Source organism: Mandrillus leucophaeus, unplaced genomic scaffold (genome assembly GCF_000951045.1).
Source record: "Mandrillus leucophaeus isolate KB7577 unplaced genomic scaffold, Mleu.le_1.0 Scaffold663, whole genome shotgun sequence".
NCBI lineage: Eukaryota > Metazoa > Chordata > Mammalia > Primates > Cercopithecidae > Mandrillus > Mandrillus leucophaeus.
In genome coordinates this window covers 401103-416938 of record NW_012107175.1, presented here as the reverse complement: position 1 = coordinate 416938, position 15836 = coordinate 401103, and the positions used below count along the sequence as shown (strand labels likewise).

Below are 15836 nucleotides of genomic sequence, written 5' to 3'. Positions count from 1 at the left end.
GGAATATACTAAGGAAATAAGTTGCCAGCCCTGGAACGCGCTATTTTTTGGGATGAAGATATGAAAATTTTGGAAGTCCTTAAGTGTCCACTGCCCTAAGCAATCATTTTTTTATGTATGCTATATATGTAAGGTTTATTTATACAATATTCCATAATGACTAACACATTATACCCCTTTTATAAACATTATTCACATACATATTAACTCATAGAGATTCTCTTTGGTCTGTTAAAAACACTGTACTTAAAAAAATAAGCAGAGACACAAGAGTCTATAGTTTTTCTGCATATGTTTCCATGGAGGTGTGAATTTTTCTCTTTATTTTCTCCTTCCTCTTTTTACCCTTAACACCCTTTCCCCTTGACCCGAAGTGTAGTAATAAGAAACAATAATTCCGGGAGATGAAACTCAGATGTCACCATTAGCAAACTATTCTACTGCACATTTCCGGGTTGGCTCTTTGTGATCATTCAAGCCCATCCTTGCCTCCTCCCTGACATCCCCAACACTTTGTGGTCCTTGATCATTTGGAATCTGTATGCTGTGTTTTAAAAAAATATCTGGTTTACTGGCTAAGCAGGTTCAAAGGAAGAGCTAAATCCTTATGAAACCCTCCACTATACCTCGTGGAAAGTTCCCAGAGACTTAAAAAACAGGACGTGTTTTTTAAAAAAATTAGGAGTGGTGGTTTAGGAGTGGTGGTTTCCTATTGTTCAGTTGTAAGGCGGAAGCCAGTGCATGAAGATGGAAATGTGACTAAAAGGGCTTTGAAGACAAGGTGTAAATAGCCAGTGTGCTCAATCACACCTCTTCCCTTCTCACCTGCCACTTAGCAGATAAAGCCAGAACTCTGGGGCTTCTGGTGGTGTATTATCACTTCCTCCTGTGGTTAACCAAGAGAAGGGTGTGGCTAAGAAGTCCAAATTATTCATCGCATTAAAAGATAGCTGCCAGTTTAACCCCTGCATGTGACAGTTTCACATAGAAGAAAATATTTCTGTAACCTACAGATGCAATCCTTACTCTGATCCTGGTTTGGCTGATGCTGGTTCCTGTTTACAAGCAGGGCTGAATGAAAAACTGAGGATGCTTCAATGTAAAATTAGGATCTGAACTTTAAAACAACCAACATATCCCAGTGATGCTGCACTTGTGTTATTGTCTTTGATAATCAGAGCAGCATGTGCTTTTAAAAATCAAATTCTTATTGATGTCTTAAGAGAGGAGGAGAAGATGAAAATACATGGTTCAAATAACATCAGGGTATTTATGAATTTCATTTATGTGAGCAATGTCTCTTGCAGGTTAGCACAGGTAATTTTAAAATTGTATTTTAGATTATAGCCTTTTTTTATTTAAAAAAAAAACAAGGAGTAGAATGTCTTCTAATGGCTTGTTCTTTATGATGACTTATTTATGAACATAAAGGATGCATGGTTATAAGTGATATTTTTATCTTTCTACTTGAAATAGCCTCTTTGTAAGCATTACAGTTTGGTATCTTTCATATAACATCATGAATTTTTTTCTTGTCTGAGACTCTTTATGTACCAAGTCTTTATTTCCTTGATCACTATGTTCTATTAGAAATCCCTGGGGTCAGAAAGTATCAGGGGGAAAAGACAGAATGGAAAAGAATGAAGATGTGGCAGAGGGCTGCAGGTTGCTTGGTGGGGATTCGGGCTGGGGTGATGGCTAGGGGACATTGTGCTGAAGCATTGGCCTCTTCGGATTGAACACCAAAGAGAATATGATGTCATCTGCTGCATCACTCTAAATCTGATCTGGAGAGACAGGCCAGACCACAGAGCTGGAAGGCATTGGATGTCCTGTCTTGTCATTTGTTAGGTGCCAAGCTGTGAGAAATTAGCAAGATAAAGTTTGGCTTTGACAACAGCAGTGAGTAACAGAGGGATGGGAGTCTGGTGTAACCTGTAGCAGCACATGACTCACTTGCTTTTCTCCATTCTGGCCCACTACCCATTAATACTGTGGGTGAAGACAGATTTGCTCTTCCTCCTATTACTCTGCTGTCTTGGAGGCCAGACTATTGGTATCCCTGTACCATCCCTGATGTTCAAGGAATATCATGCAGTCCACAAACTCTCTATTGAGCAGTTTCCATCCCGGCAGATCGTTTGCTGTCTTCTGCTTCCCAGTTGTCAGGAACTCGTCCTGGGAAGATGACCAAAGCAGACTCTGTAAAGTAAAAAGGATTTCAGAATCTGTTGTGTGCGAATGCAGTTGGGAAGAACTATAATTCTTCAGAATTCTTACACCTTTTGGGCAGAAAGTCATCTTCTCACAGAAGAGATGCTGTGTTCTTCTGAGTGCATCATATCAGGGGGCACACAGTATCTGTTTCCCCATTGCTAGTGATGCTAACTTTGGTGTTTTGGTTAAGGTGATTGTCTACTGTAAAGTTGTGATTTTTTTTTTCTTCTGTGACTAATAAGTATCTTGCGAGCAGATATTCTGAGACTTTTCAAGTTTTCGTCCACTAGTTTTAATATTCATTCATGGTTATTGCATGAACCAATTATTACTGAGTGGTTGCCAAATGGTTTTTTTTTTTTTTTAATTCCATAATTCCTTTTACACTTAGAGGTTGGCACTTGACCATAAGGGAGAGCTTTTCCTTCTCCCATATTTATTTATTTATTTATTTATATCAGTATAGGCTCAGGGATTCCTATTTCATTCTATGGGTTATCATCCGTTACTGCCAAGCCCCCTTCTCTTGCTCTAAACCCTGAATCTGATGATGAACAAGTAACAGACACACACATATTGAGAGACATTCCATAAAACAAATGGCTTATACTACTCAAAATTCCAAGACCATGTAAGAAAAAGAATCTTGAGGAACTGTTCCACATTAAAGGAAACTAAAGAGGTATGACAACTACATGCAAGATGTGGTCTTGAAAGGGATCCTAGAAAAGACTTGTGAAATAATTTTTCTATAAGGGAAAATAGGACAATTGAAAAAGTAGTAGGGCAATTGAATAAGACCTGTAGACTAGTTAATAGTACTATATCAACATTGATTTCCTGATTTTCCTGGTTTTATTAGGGTTATGTAAGAGCATATCCTTATTTTAAAAAAATATACACTGAAATGTTTAGGGATAAGTGGGCATTTAGTCTCTCACTTACTCTCAAATGGTCCAGAAAAAATAAAAATGAACCTGGTAAAATGTTAACTTTTGGGGAACCTAGTGGGAGAGTTTACAGGAATTCTTTGCACTATTTTAGCAAACATTTATAACAGTCTGAATTTATTTCAAAAATAAAAAGTTAAAATTCGTGAGCCCCCAGAATTTCTCTGAGGTCTCAAATATTGTATTTTGATGACCAAACTCAACCTGCATTCCTATGATCCTCACACATGGAATCAATATCCTCCCCTCCCTGGCCAGTCTCTCACCTCCTTTCTCTTCCTAGGCTGAGGATGCTCCAGAGGAACGTGCAGCCAAACCTGTCTGGCAGTGCCTTGTGAGGTGAGGGCAGGTGGTTTGATTGCACATAACAGGAGGTCGCTCTTTATGACTTTGTTGCATGGCTCTTGACCCTTCTGAGTACAAATAAAGTCCAAACTAACCATGCTGGAGGAGGAAAGGAGAAAGCTAAAAGGATGATGGGAAATTGGTTCGATAATTTTCTATCTCCTGTCCAATTTTCTTTCATCTAGATCCTGATTTCTTTTCTGTCCAGGGACTTGTGCTGATGTAACAGGCTAGTTTTCTCTTTGGGGAAACTTTAATAATGATCACAGCCTGATTCTTTGTGGGGGTGGTGTGGAACAGTCAGATCTTACAAGCCATTTGTGGAAGTCTTATCACATCAATCTGGGGAGTCTTACCTAAACTCCCAACTTATGAAGGCAGAACTAAGATCTGTAGCTCCAGAGACCCAATGTACCAGAGAAGCCCCAGCTTTCAAGCAGGCAACCACATTTGGGCTCAAAACTGAGTTGCTCTGAGCTCCCAGTACCTGCAAATGCAATGCAGCACTTCCTCATTAGCTAATGTGCTCCACTCAGCACAACAGCAAGTAAGAGCTGTCAGAGGCTCCAGGTGGCTGCTTTGCATTCAGCGGGAGAAACAGGCATTCTGTGATTACGAGGATGCATTCTGTGTCTCACCATGTCAATAAATTACACAGGATTTGGAGTTATGTTGTCTTCACTACACACCACTGAACATGGGCGGGGGTTTCATTTGGTTATTCACCAATTTTAGCCCTCAAAAGGAAGGCAGTCTGCCTTAGACATACCCTGCCTCTCCTCCCTGTGCCTAGGTTGGTGCCAGTGCTGATACTGGGAGTCCGCCTATGGAGAAGGTTCACCCTGTTAATATCACAATGGGCTCAAAGATGGCCGCTTTGATCTGTACTATCAGTCTTGGTGTCGGCAGCTGTGAGAATGTCCCTTCCAGATTACAGCTTCTGCATTCCAAGCGAGTAGCAGTGGTTTGTTTGCTCTTTTTAACTACCTTTATTGTGATGTAACATTTCTGAGAACAAGTGCAGGGGCAGGGAAGTAATAAGGAAGTTACTGCCAAGGGAAAGCTGGATGCCACATTAATCTGACCTTCCAGGTTGTGCTAAATGATGTAGAAAGAACTTCAACTCCAAGATCAAGTGACATTTTAATAGGCACCCAAAAAATCCCATCAATGGGAGGAGGTGTGACTTTTCCTAGGCTGGCATTGTGCGGTATGAAGTAGCAGCCCTTATTAGCACTGTGTCTACAGGCCAGGGGGTTTGGGATTAGGCAGGTAATAATTCTTTGTTTACTGAGTACTCAGAAGACAAGTCTATTTGAAGTAAAAAACAAAAACAAAAACATCACCAAACCCCCCTGATGTCTGGAGATAACTTTTTCATCCAATCTTTTTTAGATGGAATTTCACCCTTGTGCCCCAGGCTGGAGTACAGTGGCACGATCTTGGTTCACTGCAACCTCTGCCTCCTGGGTAGCTGGGATTACAGGTGCCCGCCACCACGCCCAGCTAATTTTTGTATTTTTAGTAGAGATGGGGTTTCGCCATGTTGACCAGGCTGGTCTTGAACTCCTGACTTCAGGTGATCCACCTGCCTTGGCCTCCCAAAGTGCTAGTATTATAGGCATGAACCACTGTGTCTGGCCTTTCGCTCCACCTTAACTGAGGTGGAAAGCAGTTAGCAGCCACAGACTGGAGCCAGACTGCCTGGGTTTATTTCCAAACCCCACAATTCCTAGCCTTGTGACCCTATGGAAGTTTCTTAATCTCTCTAGGCCTTAGTTTCTACCAGTAACTTGGGAGTAGTAATAGTATTTATTTTGTCTGTTTGTGGGAGTTTTAAATAAGTCGATGTTTGATATCAGTAAAGCACATGGAACAGGGTCTGACACATAGCAGGGACTCTATAATTGTTGGCTCAAAATTATTATTATGGACTAAAATACCTCCTGAAGGCTATTTCTTGTGGTCCTGCTTCATAATTATCTCAAAGAACAGAAAATCCTACAGGTAGAAACAGGTCATTAAACAGTGGCTGTCACACTTGTTACTAGAATTTCTTCTGTCCTAAAAACCTGTCCCAGTTTCCTAAGTTGAGTTCTGTAAATTTTACATTCCATATCTATCAAAGGATAATAATGGACAGTAACAAAGATAATAATACCTTAGTGTTTATTTTGTATGGTGTTGTGAGATGTCTTCTATTATTATTCCCTTTATATAGATGAGAAAACTGAGACTCAGATAGGTGAAGTGACTTGCCTAAAGTCACACAGCAAGTCACACTTTAGGTACGACTCAGGTGTTCCAAATCTACATCCTGGGCTCTGAAATCCTGTGCCAGAGAAAGGTTGGGGGAGTGAGGGGCAGAGAGAAACAGAGAGAGAGAGAGAGAGAGAGAGAGAGAGAGAGCGCAGAGGGCTAAAGGGAGGAAGAGAAGAGACTCACAACTAGTAATAAGTATTTTCTGAATGAGTAAATGGGTGCAGAAATTCAATAACTACACCCTAATGATAACAAAGGAAATGATATTTTATGTCTCATGTATACAATTTCAAACAACCATTTTGGCTGTTTTTTTTTTTTTTTTTTTTTTTTAAAGATGTCTGTTTGCTTTTTGTTTGCTGTATAGTTACTGCTTTAAAGAGCTACGAGGGCCAATTCCTCTAAAAGGTGAGTTCTTAAGATCTCACAGTCCTGAATGCTAGTGCCTAAGCCAAGTCCCTTGTTTTAGAGATTGGGAATGGGGTGGAGCAAAGGGCGGTCATTTGCCTCTCCGTTTGTAATAACTCCAGTAGCATCTTCCCTATGTTCACCCTTCCTATGACAGGCCTTCTTGTCAGGATAAAAGGGAATTCATTTATTCTCCAATTGTTCATTGTATGATCAAAAATGTTTGATAAATGAAAGACTGCTAGTGGCGGTGAAACCCCGTCTCTACTAAAAACATAAAAAATTAGCCAGGTGTGGTGGCGGGTGCCTGTAGCCCCAGCTACTCGGGAGGATGAGGCAGGAGAATGGTGTGAACCTGGGAGGCGGAGCTTGCAGTGAGCCGAGAGCACGTCACTGCACTCCAGCCTGGGTGACAGAGCGAGACTCCGTCTCAAAAAAAAAAAAAAAAGAATATTAATGGAACCTACCCCATGGAGAGTTTCCTGGACAGGTTGAGCTTGTTCCTGCTCTTCCCACTATGCTGCATGTCTGGTTCCTTCTTAGTCTTCAGGTCTCAACTCGAATGTCATCCCTTTGGAGAACCTTCCCTGGCCACCCTACGTAATATAGCTTATGCCCGTCAGCCATTCTTTGTCCTGTCACTTTGTTTCTTTCGTAACATCTGACATGTAGAAGTTCTCCTGCTTGTTTACCATTTACTCCCTTCCTGCAGGTAGGAACCTTATCCGTGTTGTTCACTGCTGTATCCCAACTGTACGGAACAACAGCTGGCACACGGCCGATAGTAGATGCTCAGCTGATATTGTTGAATGAAAAATGAATAAATGAATGAAGTGACATTGGTTTTTGCCCAGGAAGAAAACATTCTGCGACTTTAAATGGAGATGGAGTGAGAGCAGCACTTGCCTGGAGCCCATAGGTCATAATGGACGCCTAGCGGGGGTTTAATCAGTACATGCATTTTCTGAACTACAAAGTGTGCCAGGGACATTTAATTTCTGTTAATTGGCACCAAGGAGGAGGGGTTGTTATCGAAATCACCAGCCAGCTGGAAGCATGTCCGTGTCAGACCTATCTGCAAATTAGAATGGACATTTCATAAACCGTGTCAACCTTGGGAAGCGGCAAGCGCCCAGAGGGGCAACACCAATGTGCTTGCTGGCTGTATCCGGGGGTACACACAGCCCTAAATCTGCAACCTTCAGCAGATGAGGCGGTGAGGTGGTGGGGACCACCAGATGAGAAGAGATTGGCAAGGATTACGGCATAAAATGCATTTTAAAATCGTTGTCATATTGCCCCAGCCCTGGCACCACTGACCAGCTTCTCTGAAAGGTCAGAGAACAAAGAAACTGAGATTTCTCAGCCTTCAGAGCTGGCCCCACCTTTGCTACTGGTTGCCCTGGACAAGTGATGTATCCTCCGAGCTTCAGCTGTTTCATCTATACGTAGGGGAGAATAACACAACTCGTGGGGGCCTTGTGAAGATTAAGTGAGAAAATGAATGTAAATAACGATAATGGTAGTGAACATTACAGTATTTTCTTGTGCTGGGCACTGTGCTAATGACTATTTACATTGTCTCACTTAATCCCCACCAAACCATTAATTGTGCTTTTGCACAATTAATACCTGCATTTTACAAGGGAGGGAACTACAGGTTGGAAAAGTTAAATGCCTTGGCCATGGTGACACAGCAAGGAAACATGGGGCCTGTATTTGGATTCAGGTCATCTGACTCCACTGGGCTCTTAGCAACCCTGTTGTAACAAACCCTCTAAGGGATTCACAAGGTACCTGGCATTTAGCCCACAACTAATGAATGGCAGCTAGTAAGAGATTCTGTTCTTTTTTTTTTTTTTTTGAGATGGAGCCTCGCTCTGTCGCCAGGCTGAAGTGCAATGGTACAATCTCGGCTCACTGCAACCTCTGCCTCCCGGGTTCACGCCATTCTCTTGCCTCAGCCTCCCACGTAGCTGGGACTGCAGGCGCCCACTACCACCCCTGGCTAATTTTTGTATTTTTAGTAGAGACGGGGTTTCACCATACAGGCCACCAAACTCCTGACCTTGTGATCTGCCCCCCTCGGTCTCCCAAAACGCTGGAATTACAGGGGTGAGCCACCATGCCTGGCCTGAGATTCCATTCTTATATTTAGCATTCTTCCTGCTCATCCTGCTTTCAAGCCTATATCATCCTGCAAATTTCTCCAACAGCTACCACTTCTGGGTCCCCTTCTGCATACCAACATCTGGCCTCGCCTCACTCGATTTTCCCAGTCACAGTGTGAAGTGCTGAATATTGCTTCCACTTTTCTGATAAGTAAAGAAAGGCTCAGAGAGGTTTGTTAACTTGGTCCAAGGTCAGATAGCTGACACGTGGGGTCAGGATTTGAACCCAGGGATGTGTGACTCCAGAGTCCAGGCACCCCCCTCTTCACGTCACATTTCTCTGTGCTGCTCATGTTTCAAAATCTTTTTTCTGCAGGAAGCTCTCTTGACAACTAAAACACTCTCATTGTTCTCCCCTCTCACTTCTGTCTGATAGAGCCTAGCTCGCCGTTGTGCTTTGTTTTGAATTGTGTCTCTACATCTACATAAATGGTAATAGCTACCATTTATTGAACACTTCTATGTACCCAATACCGTACTCAGAGCTGGACATGCCTGAACTTGTTTAATCCTGCTGAGAACTCTACTAGGAGGAGGATGGTCTGATCCTCATTTTACAAATGAGAAAACTGAGGTCTAGGGATGTGTCACTTTTCCAAGTTTCTTTAGTTATTTGCCAAAGGAAATATAGCCAGTAACAAAGCTGTGAGAAAGCCCCAAGTGATCCATTTCCAAATCTCATCATCCCAGCTATTATATTAATTACTTCTCCAGATCTTGTGACATTCTAGTGGACTGGGAACATAGCTGGTCCTTGACTGATGCTTTTAGTTCTCTGTTGGAGGCCGCCATAACAAAGAAGTCCTAAGCTCCAAAACTTGCCAACATCTAAAAACAACTTAAGCTTAAAAAAGAATTCAGCTTATAAATAGCATGTGCAGAATAGAATATTTAGAAATGTGGTTCTGATATCTAAAATTAGCCTTCCCTTCAAAACAGTATCACCCCTTCTGACTGATGTTTCATTCCTTGTCATGGAAGCTAGTGCTATCTCTCTCTAGCTGTGACTGACATGTCCTCTTTGTGCAATGTCATCCTCTACCCTCTCCTTGACAGAGACATAAGACATCTCTTACAGAGTTGGAGAGAAGGTGGTGATGTGGCTAGCAGGAATCTGGGTACCACCTTTTGAAGGCACTATTTATTTGAATTCCTTTTCGGACCTCCAGGCCTGTTTTAGCTGCCTCCATACGTTGTGACTCAAGCTTCCTTTCTACTTATTTGTGAGGGTCTCCTGAATGCAAATAGCCTTCACAATCCTCTTGGGTGGTCAGGGAGTTGTGATTCCCATGGGAAGGTCATTAGGCTGGTGCTAGCCTCCAGGACATGTGTGACCTACAGCAGTCAAACCCCGACATCAAAAATGGCTCTCATCAAGTCAGTCGGTCATGCTAGCACTGATTCCAAGAGCATTAACACAAAATGCACACAGTTACAAAACAGCCTCTGCAGATGTCTTTTGCCTTTCTCCCTAGGTCTTGGCTGGCATTCTTTTAGTCCTTATCAGACTGCCGCTCTTGTCCATCCAGCAGTGACCCCGTTTGCCTAATTAGCTTGCATATGTGGGTGTGTATCTACCCCCAAAGGAAATTGCATTTGAACTTTGGATAAACACCAGCAAGGAACACTGGAAGAAGATGTCAGCTCTCTGAGCCCTTTTGTTCCTGCAGAGATTGAAGTGGGGGTCATTTTGGAAATCATATCCCTCTTCTTGTGGGACTCTGCTCTGTATCATTTAGAGTGAGGACAGGCAAAACCAGAAATAATCTCACGAAGACAGAGCGACCTGGGGAATGCAAAATGATCACTGTGTTTTGATGTCAGTGACCCAGAACCACATTGCAAGCTTCAGTTCTTTTTCAAGTGGTTTGGCTGTGTCTGGTAACTCTGGGAGCAGCGGTAGATTTGCTTTTTGGATTTCTCTGTGCATAAAACTCTCAGTTATCTTACTTCCCACCCCTACTTGTTGGACAGCAAGACCTAACCTCATGGATTTTTTCTGGGAGGGCTTGACCCTCTGTGATAAACCCTTCTCCATCTCCATCCCCATCCTAGCTAGCTCAGCAGCACATCTCATTTGTCCACGCCCTCCAATCTCAACCATGTTGATAGTTGCCATTGAAGAAGAGGGATTAAGGTTTTGGCTTAGAGCCCTGGGTTCCAGTCCTTGTTGCCTTGGACAGGTCATTTGACCTCTGAGCCTCAATTCTAATCTTTAAAATGAGAAAATAGCAGTACTTCTGTCATAGAGTTGGGTAAAATTAAATGACACCATGTATGTAGCATGTAAAGTACTTGGCATATAGTAGGTGCTTGACACATGATGGCAATTATTGCTGGATGAGGAGATGAGGAGTCAGGGTTGTTACTTTTTTTTTTTTTCAGTTTCCATTACACCTCAAACTAGTTTTGTGATCTTAAGCAAGGAATTGAAACATTCTGAGTCTCAGTTTTCTGATCTGTAGTCTGGAGACAAAAATAGCATTCCCAGGCCAGGTGTGGTGGCTCACACCTGTAATCTCAGCACTTTGGGACGGTGACGCAGGCAGATCGCTTGAGCCCAGGAGTCTGAGACCAGTCTGGGTAACATAGCAAAAGCCTACCTCTACAAAAAATACAAAAATTAGCCGGGTGTGGTGGCACATGCCTGTAGTCCCAGCTACTTGTGGGGGTGAGGTGGGAGAATCTTAAGCTGGGGCTGCTGAGGGTGCATTGAGCCGAGATTGTGCCACTGCACTCCAGACTGCGTGAGGGGAATGAGACCTTGTCTCAAAAAACAAACAAAAAATAAACAAGCATTTCCCTGCATACTCACAAGGTTCTTATGATAATTTATTAGAAGATTAACAGCAGCAGCAGCAAGATCTCATTTCAGTTTCAGATTCTGAGAAGCTGCTTTTGGTTTCTATGTTTGGCTTCCTTGAGGTCCCGGGCAAGGCCCAGAGGAGAGTTACTTTAAAAGCCCCCAAATCACTTGAAAGCAATTTGGGCATGGCCACAGCCTGTATTTCCCCATTCGGAAGCAACAAGGTGTCCCAAAACAGGTGTAGTTGGAAAAATTCTTGTCAAAATTCCTCCAAACCAGGATTCTCAAAACCAGACATGTTGGTGCATCAACATCAGTTCCCAGCAATGAATCAAAGCCTTAGAATCTGAGGCACAGAAGCCAGATGGGAGCTCAAACCTTCAGGCAGAATATCTATGGCCTTAGGTTGCAATATTTGCTTTCAGTAGTGTTTACCAAATATCTCTATGGGTTTCACTAAAAATTCCATATGGTACATGTGTGGGAGGATTACACGGGAAAGATAAGTGAGGGATGCAGGGTAGTGGTTGTGGGGGAAGTTGTGGGGAGGGGAAGAAAGGAATGGGATTGGGAGAGGCACACAGTGGACCTCTGATATTGACAATTACTATTTTTAAAAAAGCTGGGTGGCAGGTATATGGTTATTTATATGATCCTGTATAATTTCATATCTGTGAAGCATTTAATAATAAAAAGGGGAGAACAGAAAGGAGGCCCCAAATCCAGAAAAAATTAATAAGGAACAAACAATACTCTATGAGGGATGTATCTATTTTCATCTCTCCCGTCAACCACTGTATCTCCATTGCTTCTCACAGAGCCTGGTCCAGAGTGGGTGATGGATCACTGCTGTTGAGTGAATAGATGGATGGATGGGTGCATCTGTAACCTCCTCCATGCCCCCCATCATCCCCCACCATCTTTGACTTGATGGCACACCTTAGATCCCACTTCGCTGCCTTCTGTTTGTCAAAGTGTAGATCAGTGGGCAGAGGGCCTCCTGGGAACACTGTTTCTGCTTTGGTCTAGGACATAATCTAGGCCTGGAAAACGGTCTGCTTGATCATTTAACATTGATCTATTGCAAATAAAATGTCCTTGTATTATTTATTCTCCATGACATCGATTTGCTGCAAAGATCTTTGGAGTTAACGCCTCTGGTCTGGTCCTGCCTGCCAAACACATTACCTAAGTGACTGTCTTTCATGGTCATCTGAGAGGCTGCTGGAAGTACTAGTACTATCTTCTCTTAGCCAGAGAGAATCGGGGTCTTTTCTCTCAAGATATAAACAAGAGAAGCATCAGTGGCGGCAGCTGCTGGCCCGGCACTACCCCGTGCCAGCTTGCTAAGCACTTGGTCCCAGCTGGAGAGACTTGATAGGACTTTGCCGTTCTGCCTGCCACAGCTGTTCACTTCCCAGGAAGGGAGTCCAGAAGCTACGTGGCTGCCTGTGTGGTCAGACGTGGGTGAGAGGATGAGGATGGATGCTTGCTCCTCTCATGGAAACAGATAATTTCCGTACCTGCCAAACCAATGGCAGAGGAGCTGGAAAGCTCACAGGCATTGCTGAGGCCTTTGAAGGTGTTAGCTGAGAAAGGCAGACCAGCGAGCATGGAGCTGCCCTCCCTCCCATGCAGCGCCTTTCCTAGGCCAAGGACCAGGTGAAGGTGATTGTCAAGGGCTGGACAGTGGTCAGGAGTGGGCTGGGAGGAGTGCTGGGCTTGTTAGCAGAGCTCTTGGCTTCTGAGTGACCTCTCTGGGTCCTATGCTCTACTCCAGGGTCACAGTTAAGATATTTAGCAACCAGGATGGCATAGGCACCGGCCAATTGGAATGGAGAAGGGCTTTATTGCTGGAGGTCTTAGCTGCACCTGGCCTGAGCTTTTAGGTGCTGGATGTTAGAGTGATGGGGGGCACCTGAGGGAAGGACCAGGTTGTGGGTGTGAGGAGGCCTTGGGGAGCTCAGAGCATCCACTGTTCACCTATTAGTACAAACTTCTTTTGACATTCTACCAACCAGTGTGGCCACACTCCTGCTGGGTGTCAGGACTGAATGTTGACTCTGCCATACCATATGAGAAAGGTGGATTGGAGCCTCACACTTTATGTGAATCAGAATCACTTAGGGATATTGTTAAAAGCACAGACACCCGGAACCCACCTCCGAACTATTGAGTGAGACTCCCTAGGGCCCAGGCCAGGCTTACTACACTCCTAAGACCTGACTGTCCTGGATCAGCTGATCCCTAAGTATTCAGCTGCGACTTTCGAGGGGGTTATGAGGACTTGAGAGATGGGGTCCAGCATGGTCTCTGGGGGGAATATGCCTAATTCAGGGGCAGGTCATGTGGGTGAGTGAAGCAGGTTGCTGTGACGCAGACGTTGAAGAATGAATGTTCATTTATTTGAAGCCGCCTTGACCCTGATCCAAGATTGCTGCTGCCGGGGAAGGCAGGCCTGGTGTGGACGGACCTCCTGACTTTTCAAGACAGACTGGAGGTCACTGAGCTATGATTTGAGTCAGTCTTGCATCTCATCAAGACACAGGTGGGGGCGCTGCTTTAAACTCTTCCTGCTCTGAAAGCCCTGTCCGTGGAATGGGTGAAGGGTGAGGGTGAGGCGGGTTCCACACGCAAAGGGAAAGAGACAAGTCCTAAGTAAAGATCTTGATGCTGCTCGATGGGACCATTTCCTCAGGTGTGGTCCTCAGAGTATGTCCCCAGCTGGGCATGATCCACCTTCCCTACTCAGATGTCTCCCGTTTTCCCCCAGTCAAATCCTACTCTTAGCAGTTTTCATGGCACCAAAATGCCAGAGTCTAACCACAGGGCGAAGGGGCACTCTTCCTAGGTACTGTCTGAACCTTAGCTGAGGGGTGATGCTCTCACAAGATGGAATTTTCACCTTCAGATTTGAGGGGCTGGGGTTCTACCTGGGATCTCTGGAATGTTCCACAAGGGAATAAATTCCTCTAAGTATTAAGTGAATTTGGGTCCATTGCTACATTTAAACCCAAATGCTGAAGATCTTCTCCTGCTTGGAATACCCTTTTTCCCACCACTTTGTGTATCTGACTCTCTCTTGTCCTTCAGGACTCAGCTTAGACTGTGTTCTGACTTTCAAGACGAGGCTGTGTCAGTCTCCTTTTAGCACCACAGTCCCAGGCAGGCCCTTCTGTTAGAATTTCTTCACATGAAATTTCAACAGCCTGCTTGCTTAAAAACATCCCAGTCTAAAATTTGTTAGGTGTTCATCACGCCAGCACTGTTTAAGTCACTTTGTGTCATTATCTCAGATAATCCTCATAATATCCCAATGACGTTGGCACTACACTGTATTATTCCTATGTAAGAAAACGAGGCTCTGAGAGATTAAGTAACTTGCCTGACATCCCATGGTCAGAAAGTGGTAAATGAAGACCTGAACTGTGTTTGTGCGCAGCGGAGCGTTCTAGGCTCTTTCGCATTTGCAACCAAAAATGCACTCTGCTGCCTCCTGGCAGTCCAGAGTCAGTATCCTAAAGTCAAGGATGGGTTTTTGGTTCATACAGCAAGTCCCAAGTTGGGCTCTGAAGTCAGACAGTTTGAGACTGTGTCCTTGCTCTGCCATCATCTGTGGTTAACCTTCAAGCTTCAGTTTCCTTCTCTGAAATGGGGACAATCTACCTGTCTTACAGGGATATGGTGGAAATTACATGACAGAATGTGTTTATCATCTTCACTGCTGTGCCTAGCACATAGTAGATGTTAAAAACATGTTGGGGCTGGGTGTGGTGGCTCATGCCTGTAATCCCACACTTTGGGAGACCAAGGCATGGGGAGGCGAAGCCGAGGAGTTTGACGCTAGCCTGGGTAACATAGTGAGACGTCATCTCTACAAAACATGAAACAATAAATTTACAAAGCATGTTGGTGGAATGAATGAGTTAAAGCTGCCAGTGAAGCCAACTTTTACTTGGAAAAAACATCCTCTGCCCCTTTAAAACCCTCTTAAAACTCCAAAAGGTGGGATTTGCTTTGGGAGAGGGTAAGTTGGATGCTGCACGTGGGTGAAGAGGCTGGAGGGAGTGGAGGTGGCAAGGCTTGGAGTTGTTTGCATCTCTCAGAGAGGTTATCCCATAGAGATAATAAATAGACGGTGGGAAGAATATTTCATTTCATTTGGAAGGCATGGACATCTCCATTCCATTTAAGCACCCTGCTTGTCAGTCACAAAACTTAAAAATTAACTGGATACATTGCCACTGAGGAATAGACTAAATATTTGGTCGGTCAGTCATGCCATATCTCTGCCACTCTGAGTGTAGAGTAGATGGCTAAACATTGCTAAACTCATTGAGAGTGCTTTTTGGTAAAGACGAGGTATGGGTACTTATACTTTGACCAGTCACACAATGCCTCCCTGTTCTTGGACTTTATCTCATTTCTCCATCTGGATTATTATATGTAGTTCAATGAGGCACGGATTTGGGCATGTTGATTTTGTGGAACTAATGGGTCAATATCTAATGTTTGTTTGAGTCCACAAATGTGAGATATTGACCCAAAGTTTGTGAGATATGGACCCAAACATGATTGAGATCATTAGAACAATGTGCTATCATGTTGGCTCTACCAGTGCCAAAGGTCTGACACAATGGCAGTATTTTATGGGAGGAGTATGGTTTTGTTTTGTTT

General features: G+C 43.8%; 1 protein-coding gene across 1 annotated transcript in view; it reads right to left on the bottom strand.

Annotated features, from left to right (window-relative positions):
• Window positions 1-1543: 1543 nt before the first annotated feature.
• The window catches only part of SH3RF2 (SH3 domain containing ring finger 2), a 143897-nt gene continuing 129604 nt past the window's right edge, over window positions 1544-15836 (bottom strand). Inside the window, exon 11 of the mRNA XM_012001529.1 lies at window positions 1544-2202. The gene's annotated coding sequence lies outside the window, so the exon portion shown is untranslated. The remainder of the gene's footprint in view (window positions 2203-15836) is intronic.